Below are 9,709 nucleotides of genomic sequence, written 5' to 3'. Positions count from 1 at the left end.
GTGAAAGCAAATTTTTATGGGACGCAAGCCCTGGCCCACAACTATTTTGCTAGCCAAGGAAATAACAGACTATTTTTGGTACATTTTTCCCTAGCCAGCTTTTTTGTGTGTTTGATTTTTGCATTGTTATCATTTACTGCCTGTGTTCTTGCTTTTACCTAGTTCTGCCCTGAGGGTTTCTTATGTTCTTGTCAGCTTACTATTTGATAAGATGTTTTATATGTTTAATCTAGCACTTTGAGTTGCTTTTGGTGGGGGAATCAGCCAATCTCTAGTCTGCCATACTGCTGGTCACAAAGTCCAGCATGCTTTTAAAAGAGTTTTAACTTCATTTGTTTGTATGATATTACCCTGCATTCTGAAGACCAGGGCCCTAACTCTGGTGGTCCAAGATCCCCCTCTGTAAAGATGAAGAGACACTACCTCCACCTATGTCAAATTGTTTTGTTTTTGTTTTTTTTTTTTTGGTAAAGGACTTGTGTGATCATTAATCTGGAGTCAGTTTGAAACTGGAAAGTACCATGAAAATATACAACGTTTTCTGAACTTGAAAGACAAAACAGAGGCAAACAAGCAATAAAAGTTGAAGCTAAGGCTAACAGCCTTAGAATGATTTGTTCAGTTACACATTTTTAGATAGTTGCACTCATTTCCTTTGTTTTCTGGCCCCAGGTATGGATAGGGAAGTTTGAAAATTAAGAAATATATTATTTGATGTGTGGTATTTGACATCAATTATATAACTTATCTTTCAGTGAAAGAGAAAGAAGGCAAATTTGAGCACACTATAAAATCCATCCTCACGTTTTTTAAGTGCGTGAAGTGTCTGTCCCTTTAGTATACAGGTGAGCAATCTAATTTGGGATGTCACAGCACTTTATGTATTTTGCAGGCTGAGATTCTGAATGTCTACCATTCTGTAGTGTATTTTGGTCTCTGTGCTGCGAGGAAGCATGACTGGTAATGACTCAGATAGCTCTTCTCATTCTCAAACTGTGTTAGCGGGTTAAGTCTGTGAGAAGAGGCACCTCTAAGCCCGTTCCAAAGAGCCTTGTGGGTGACAGGTGATTTGCAAATGGACCAACATGGGACTCAGGCACATAGCTATTGCTTACTATTTCCTGCAGATGCACGACGTAGAACCCAGCATAGGACCTGTCCTCTAAACATGTATATACCAAGACAGTGTATCTGGATGTATGTCATTCACTCAGTCTGCAGCTGGAGAAGCCAGTCCCTCCTACATGTCAGGCCTTGTGCCTACTCTCAAAAACTTCATAGGAAAATGGGCTAAACCACAATTACCATTCAATGTGATCAGTGCTAGAATGAGATAGTGCTACGGGAGCACAGTGAGGGGCACTGGCCCACACTGGGGTGGAACAGGGCTGGGTGGCCAGGATCAGGGAAGGCTCACAATGGAGTTGATGCCCAGACAGAATAATGAAGGATTAGCAAGAATGAGCTAGGGAAGGAAAAGGCGGAGGGTCAGGGCATAACAAGAAAAAGGAGCAGCACACGTGAGGACAACACATGAGTATGGCAGGACTGGAAAACACAAGGTAGTCTGCTGTATGTTGAGTTTATTCATTGCACTTAGTTGTTACTGACATATTTGTCTTCTTCACTATGTTTGAATCCTTGGATGATGGAGATTGTGTGTAATGGTTTCTCTGGTCCCATGTCAACCAATAGGCACATGGATAGAGCACGATAAATGTTTGATGAATGAATGACATGGTGGAAGGACATGTCTAGTCGCAGTGAATAAGAGATGGGATAGATCTAGAATTTGGGGGGAATTAGAATGGACAGGAGATATAATGGAGGTGGAGTATAAAAGAGTAATGACTTTCTAGGTTTCTGTTTGGATTCTAGGTGGATGGTAATAATAATAATGTTATTAATAATAGGTAATATTCATGAGGCACTGTGTCAAGAAGTAGACTAAATATTTTACATGTATTAAACCATTTATCTCTTAATGGCTTAGGTAGGTAGTCTTATTATCCTCATTTACTAGGATTATTAGGGATCAACTCACCCGAGGGCACTGACACAGCTAGCAGGTGCCAGACTCAAACCCAGGAATTCTGTCTGATTTCTATACTATAGCAGACACATAACCTACTCTTCTTTACTGCCTCTAATTGGTAAGATCAATGTACAGAGTGCTGGTCCTATTCAATATATATAATCACATAAATTGCATGCATCTCTTATCAGAGACACACACTATGATGTGTCTGCCTCTTTTTGATCAGATTTTCGGGAGCTTGGTTTGTATTATCACTTTTCCTCTCTGGAAGACCCACTTCCTGGGTGGAAGTGTCATAAAAGAGTTGACACAAAAGACGAGAGAAGGCAGGTACAGAAACGACATTCTCGAATGCTCCAGCAGCTGCTGGAATGCTGGGATCCAGGTTCCATCAGACTCCTCCTTCCATCCATCCCCGAGAGACCCCCCCCCCCACACACATACACACACACGCACAAACGTTGTAAGGTACACATGGACGCCGAGGCTCAGGCTGGTTCTAGAGGTCCTCAGTTCACATCGGAGGTTCCTTGTCCGACTCCTGGGGAGCCCAACAGACTCGAAGTGAACCCGAGACCGCCTGTGGAGCGCAGGGTAACAAGGCTCCGCGCCGGCTCGCGCTGGTTCCCAGGGAAACCGCCCGCAGAGGCACCTGGGGCCCCCGCCGGGCACCTGCGAAGAGCCCCGCCCGGCGCCAGGGGGCGCGGGAGCGCGTCGGCCCCTCCGGCCCCACGCCCGCCCCGCCCCCGTCTTCCCTCCGCGGGGCCGGCCCGCTCCCGGCTCTCGGCCCGGCTCCCGGCGCAGGCGCAGTCCCGCGCTCCCTCGGCGGCTCCCCTCGCAGAGCACCCGCCGCGGCGGAGTGGAGGGGCGTCCGCCCGCCGACCTCCTCCGCCTTTCGCTGCCTCGGGGCGCGCTCTGTGCGGCTGTGCGAGCGCCCCTGAGCGCGGGCGGCAGCCGCGGTGGGTTCGTCAGGTGAGTGCGGCCGCGGGAGGGAGAGGCCCCGGGCGCCGAGCACCGCCCCCCTTGGCGCCCGCGCGCCCGCCTCCTGCGAGCCGGCCTGGAGGGGCGGCCGCGGCAGGTGCAGGTGCGGCGGAGGGCGGCGCGCGCGCGCGTGCGGGGGGACCCGGCGAGCGCGCTCCCCTGCCTGAGCTCGCGGGCTCCGGGAGCCCGGCCGAGGCGGCGGCGGCCGGGCCTCGGCGCCTCGGCGCCTCGGGGCGCCCCCCTGGGGCGGCTGGGGGGCGTTGGCGGCTCCTCCCGCGTCCCCTGGGCCCGGGCGCGTTACTCATTAACTGCGCCGTCCCGAGCGCCGGAGGCGCAGAGCCGGACGCCCGGTTACCTGCCGGCGGGGCGCGGGCCCGGGGTCGCGGAGCGGGGTCTGAAGTGAGTTCCCGAGCAAGTCGGGGACCCGGCGCCGCCGGAGCTGGACAGGGCGCGGCAGTGGGCTTGGAGCGGGGCTCCACACCGAGGCGTGGGGGTCACCGTCGGGGGGTGCCGGCGGAGCCGGGGGGGCAGGAGCCAGCGCCCGGAGTCGCGCCTTGGAGGCAGCTCGGTTCAGCCTGACTTCTGTTTCGGGGAGTTGGGACGAGCTGCACGGGCGTAATTGTAATTACGCCGCCCTTCGCTCCGGCCGCCCAGGGAAAAGCGAGCTTAATGGACTCTGGAAGGGGTGGTGGTAGGTGGAATCTGCAGCACGTGAAGAGTTGCCGGTTGTTATGAGATAAAAAAAAAAACCAACAAAACCCAAATTTGTAATGGCTGAAGGGTAAAGTCTTGAACATTAAGAACGCTGAGTTAATAATACTGATTCTGAAGAGGCAGACAGTTTAGTTTCGTGGAAATGGAGCAAATTCCGAAGCTACCTGTTTCGCACTCTTCTGTTTCCCCTCCAACTCCTTCCTTGCAGGATAGAGAAAGCCGGGTAATCTTTCGCGGTGGAATGATTACATAATTGGAGGAGAGGCGGGTAAGAGGATTAAAACAAAACTGTTGTGTATCTATTGCAAGACCCGGTTTCTGTTCATTATCCTCATCCTTATTTTGTTGTTCATTGCATTTTAAAGAAAAAAAATGGTGAATGACATATCAAGGAGAAAAGAGACAGAATGGAGAAAAGAGGCAGAATGGATTTGTAGACCAATCGTAGTAAATATTTGATTCTGTTAAATATTTCACCAGTTTTATGGGGCCTTGTTCTCTTAACATTTGTTATTTATTTACTAGTATCGTGCATTTTGATAGGACTCCTCATGTTTGGATAGCTATTGTATCCTAAATATGGTTTATGTGATCTAATCCTAAAGCCCTTGTGGAATTTATAGAAATAAACTTAGCAGTTATACAATTTTAATTATTATAATAGTGTATTTCTTACTTCTAGCAGAAAAGCCTTTTCATTTTTTTCTTTTTCCACTACCGTAATGTTAGATATTAGTGCGTACCTTTGTAAACCAGAGTGGATACATTTAATATAACTCTACCTTGTGTGTTTGGCAGACATCTCCCCTGTATTGAGTACCTCTAACTTTTCACCAGGACGGCTGTTTGATGTTCAGCTGCTTTGTGAAGTTTCTGATTAGTGGGGTTTGTAATTAGATCCAGTTGTACTTCTTGAATTAGTGTAGTTAGGTACATGCTTCCTTTAATATTATTTTTCTCTGATTTTTACTAAACCTTCAGCCCCCGCAGTATACACATAGACCCTCTACAAATAATTTTTAAAATTGAAACATTCTTAGAAATCTGTGTCATCACCTTGTTTTTTGATACGGCAGAACAGAAACTCGTAGGTTATGGTAGTTTTACATGTGTTATTATAGTTAGCATACCTCCCCCCCTTTCTGAGCAGGACTCACTGAACCAATTTTAATGAAAAATTAATCTGCTTTTTAACGTTTTAGCTCCAGTACTTGCTGTGCATGTGACCTGGAGCATATCATTTAACCTCTGAGCTTCCTTTCTCCGTTTGTAAATGGATACAGTATTAGGTTGAACCATACGAATTTGCCAGTACTCAGCTGTTTTTAATTTGGCTCAGCCTAATATGAACTTCATACTGGGATGAGAATGAAGTGAGATTCTCCATGTGGGAGGTGGGGGAGAGGAACAAATATTGGCTCATCAATGTGCGTGCACTGTGCTTTGTCGCTTCAGGTCCCTTGACTCCTCTAATTTTGGGGACCTTCCTGGTTTACAGGTGGTGGTATTGTGTTTTACAGATTAGGAAACTGAGGCACAGAGAGGTGAAACCACCTGCCTTTGGCTGCTCAGTTGTCGGTGGTCCTGTGGCTGACGAATGGCAGAACCAGGATTAAACAGTGAGCGTGACAGCCCGGGATGGATCTCCTAACGGGCTTGTCCTTCCATTCCTGGGCTACACCTTCTGCGGAAGAGCTCTGTGACCATGAGAAGACACTCAGATGAAGGGTGTTTGTATCGTTTGTATTTCTGGATAAAAAATACCCATGTCTTCTCATGATAGTGATGCCACCACTGTGGGGTCTGGAGCTTTATGGTGTGTCAGGTTCAGGGCTGAGCCCTGTGCTAGCTCGTTTACTCTCACAGTGACCGAGGAGGTAGGAAATCATCCCATTTTATAATTGAGACGGTTGAGGCACTGAGAGGTTGCTTAGGGTCACACAGCTAATTAAGTGAGGGGACTGGATTAGAAGTCAGGCAGTTTGTCTTTGATGTCCCTACGCGTAACCACTACACTCTCCTGCTTCCTCTTGTGTAGGTGGTAATGCTGAGGAATTGGTTTTAATTTAGCTTTTATGAGATACTTAATATTGGTGTAATAAGTAATTCTTAATGCATCTTCAGAGATTTTTAAATCAAATATTCATCGAGCATCTACTCGGCAAGTCACGGTGGGAGTTAAAGGAGAGACTTTACAAGGAGTGTGGAAGGTAGGCCATATAATCATTCCCAATTAGCTTTTGTAAGTTCTTCAAAATTTAGAAGGCACTTTTACATCCATATGTGGCGGCTGTCGTAATTTTAATGAATGCCAGTAAGACAGAGCGCTAGCACAGCTGGAGAGCAGGGAGGGAGGAAGGGCGAGTGGTTGGTAGAGATGTTTATGTGTTGAGGGGAGGCTGTGAGGCCATTGTGAGGGGATACAGCTTTTCAGACTAACCCTTTGCCCTGTGTATTTTTCGTTAGGATGTAGTTCAGCAAAGGGTAGTAAATCAGTTACTAAATTTAATTACTTAAGTACACCCGATATCCTAAAAATAAAATACCTCAGCTTTTGAAAACTCCTTTCTAGCTCATTCCTCTTTTTCTGTACTGCTGACCTTACCTTTGCCAGACAGTACTTTTTTTTTTTTTCCTCTCTTTTATGCTTTCCAAGCACCAAGTCCATGCTTCTGTTTTGGTATTTATTCGATATTTACATTGTATTTGTAAATGTTTGGTGACAATGAGGTCTCTTCCGCGAGTGTATACGTGCTTTGAGCACAGGGCTTAAGCTGATTTTACCCCGTTTTATAGCTTAGCATTGGGTCTGGAACCCAGGAGGTACTGTGCTGTGTTTGGTGACGGCTGGTCAGTGGAATAACATTAGTATGGATTGAAATTGGGGGAGCAGGAGAAACAGAAACCAGTGTTCAGAGTGAGAGTTGAGGGGACTAAGGAAGGGAGGGTTACTTACAACAGGTACATTAACTTACCATCTCCATGTTTCCCCTTCAACTTACACCCAAATGAGGTGATTTCATAAGCTTAAATTGTATATAATCATGGTTAGAAAAAGTGAAAAGATAATCTTGATTGGTTTTAGGATATCAGCAACACGGAATTAATATAGCTGTAGCCATAAGCTAAGATTACGCAGATCAGAGGAAAGAGAGTGAAAGTTATGGAAATAGTTCAAGTTTGAGAGATCTGTTGCTTATAGTTAACAAGGTTGTAAGTAGAAGCATAATGGAAGTTGATGAAATTCTACATAGAAGTGTTTGAGCTGACAAGGTAGTAGAAGGAAACTGTGCAGGAATGTGAGAGCACCCTGGGAGCGCAAAGGAGCGCACACGTGATTGCCGAGGACCAACTGAACAAGTGAATTGTCATTCGATGTGTCCGGATAATAGTACTGAGTATGTGTTTGTGGGCACCTGGTTGACAGAGCAGGATACAGTGCAAAAGAACAACCAAAGTAAGTTCAAAAAACAGTAAGTGAATGTGCATTAATTAATTTCCTGTGGGAAGAGAATTCTGTTTGAACCGTGTGCCTCTGGAAGACTTGTTTTCACCTTTGTTACCTTTTATCTCCCATAAGTAAGAATCCCTTCTGGTTTGTAAGACAAACCCCCTCATGTGCTCTTTTTGTTTTCCCATCATTCACTCCCTCTTAGATCTTTGCAGGTATTGTACATCTGTGTTGTGCCTTACGCGCTACAGCACCTTTTTACATCGATACTTAAGCCATTTGATTTCCTCCTATGTAGGCGGGGAGATAATATCACCACCGTTATAGGTGTTGAAACTGAAGCTCAGAGAAACTGACTTGACCGGTTGATGACAGTCCGAACTAGAAAGGAGGTTTTCTGAAGCTCGTTTGATCAAATGCTCAGGTTTCCCCAAACTTTAAAACCTCCAGTTTCTCCAGTCTTGCTGCTCTCTCAGGATCCTTAGATTTAGTTTATCTCTATTTTTTGAACAAAGGTAGTCTGGAATCACTGTCTCCACTCTTCACAGCTCTGCCGTTCATTCCCTCTCTAAAGACTCTTACTGTTTATTTATCCAGTCAGTACATACTTCAGTGCCTCTTGAATGGCTACTTGACGTGCATTCTTACATACATAAAATAAGGAGGCCTCCATTTTTAAGAGAAAGAAACTTGAAAAAAGTAATTTTTTATGTTTTCATTTCAAGATTTTGTAATTAAATACACTATTAGTAACCTAGTAAGTTCTGAGAATTTTCTGAAAAAAGGGTCCCTTAAGTTTCCCATAGCTAACATCTCTTAATATGTCAGGTTGTACAGTCCTGTGGAATTAGTAAATGGAAATTATTTTGTGGTCTGTTTTTATAAGAGTAGGGAGGTTGTATAGCTTGACTGACCATCTAACTATTTTTTCTCTTGAGTTATTAATTAAATTCACACTTATGAACACAGACTACTTCTTAAAATGTAAGTGTGAATTTTTTTTGTTACAACCAAAATGTTAGTTTGGAAAACCAACTTTATAATGATAAAAAAACTTAATGAGAAAATGATTTTTTATATATACACCTTTTTGTTTTGTTTTTTTCTTCCTTTATATAGTATTTGAATAAATCTTAAAGCTTGTTAATTATGGAGAATTTCAAATAAATAGATACAAAAGTACGATGTATCTCAAGTTTCCCATCACCCAGCCCATCCGTCAGCAGTGGTCAGTCCCACCTCATCTCCTCCCCTGTGTTACTCCCCCTCCTGTATTATTTTGAGCAAATTCCAGGCATTGTATAATTTCATCCATAAATATCTCTATGCATTTCTATAAGATGGGGGCAGTTAGTTACAACACTACATGCTTTAAAAAATTAACACTAATTCCTCAGTATTAAATATCCACGTTTTTTTCAGTGCACCATAAGACCACTGTGGTAAAATCAGGCTTCTGTTTATTTTTATTTATGTGCTGTTCCCCCCCCCCCCAAGGAAGTGTAAGGGGCTGAATAAGTATTTAAAATCCCAGCATAGCAGTAAAATAGATAGGGAAATGATAGCAAAGAAAATAAAGGGAAAAAGAAAGAACACAAAGTAATAGCAAATGCTCATTTCAGTAGCAGCGCATTAAAGAAACTCTAGTTTTTTATTCCTAAAAGTTAAGTGTTCAGAGATTAAATAGGATTCTTCTGTTTGGATTGTTCAGTTGGTCGGCCAAGACTGCCTTCGAGATCCTGTCTTGATCTAACCTTTATTCGAGTTGTACTCCTGACCCCCAATCAGTTTTTCCTTTTAAGTGATTCTTAGATGTAGTAGAGTCAAATGTTAGAGTCAGACACACTAGGGGTTGCATCCTAGCTCTGTTTTTTATTGACTGACCTTGACAGAATTAATGAGTCTCACTGAGCCTCAGTTTCTATATCTGTAAAATAGAGCTAAGAGATGCTGTGAAGAAAAACTGGAGTAATATACATAATGTATGTGTGTATGTAGACATCTAAATGAAGCTAGTGTTCTGAATATTTTTTCATGTATATGCATATGCCTCTGGCCCCTCATTGCCAGTACGTGACCTTAGCACTAGATCAGACCTTCATAATCTCAGGCCTAGCCTGTGACAGTAACCTCTTAACCAGTTGTCTCTAGTCTCCTCTCTATAGTTAAAGTCCTCATTGCCTTGGAAGTCATTTTTCTAATGACATCACAGGACGTCTGTACTTCCTAAAATGTAGATCTGAGTATCTCTTCAGGATAAACACTAAGCAACATTTTCTGTGTTAAATGAAACTTTTGATGATCTGTCACATACCTGCCTCTCCAGCCTGATTTTCTGTCACTCTCTGTTTTGTTGTTTCATTAGTGCCAAACTGTCAATTCCCTGACTGTCCTATCTTATTTCCTGGCCTAGCCCATCTGCTGGACTCTTAGTCAGCATTTAAAATGTAATATTTTACTTCTCCTTGAAACGTTCTCTTCTCCCTCCTCTTATCCCCACAACCCACAAGGTGAGCATTTAGTGG

General features: G+C 44.2%; 1 protein-coding gene across 3 annotated transcripts in view; it reads left to right on the top strand.

Moving 5' to 3' along the window:
* The first annotated feature begins 2,830 nt into the window (after nucleotides 1-2,830).
* The window catches only part of RAB3IP (RAB3A interacting protein), a 44,129-nt gene continuing 37,250 nt past the window's right edge, over nucleotides 2,831-9,709 (top strand). The window contains exon 1 of one of the 3 annotated variants that reach the window (XM_072973406.1): nucleotides 2,831-3,010. The gene's annotated coding sequence lies outside the window, so the exon portion shown is untranslated. Of the gene's footprint in view, nucleotides 3,011-3,162; nucleotides 3,419-3,819; nucleotides 4,002-9,709 lie in introns of those variants that run through there. The other 2 variants (XM_072973405.1, XM_015247756.3) reach the window with 2 other exon arrangements.

The sequence above is a fragment of the Vicugna pacos genome, chromosome 12 (genome assembly GCF_048564905.1).
Source record: "Vicugna pacos chromosome 12, VicPac4, whole genome shotgun sequence".
NCBI lineage: Eukaryota > Metazoa > Chordata > Mammalia > Artiodactyla > Camelidae > Vicugna > Vicugna pacos.
This window is presented reverse-complemented; position numbering and strand designations above follow the sequence as displayed.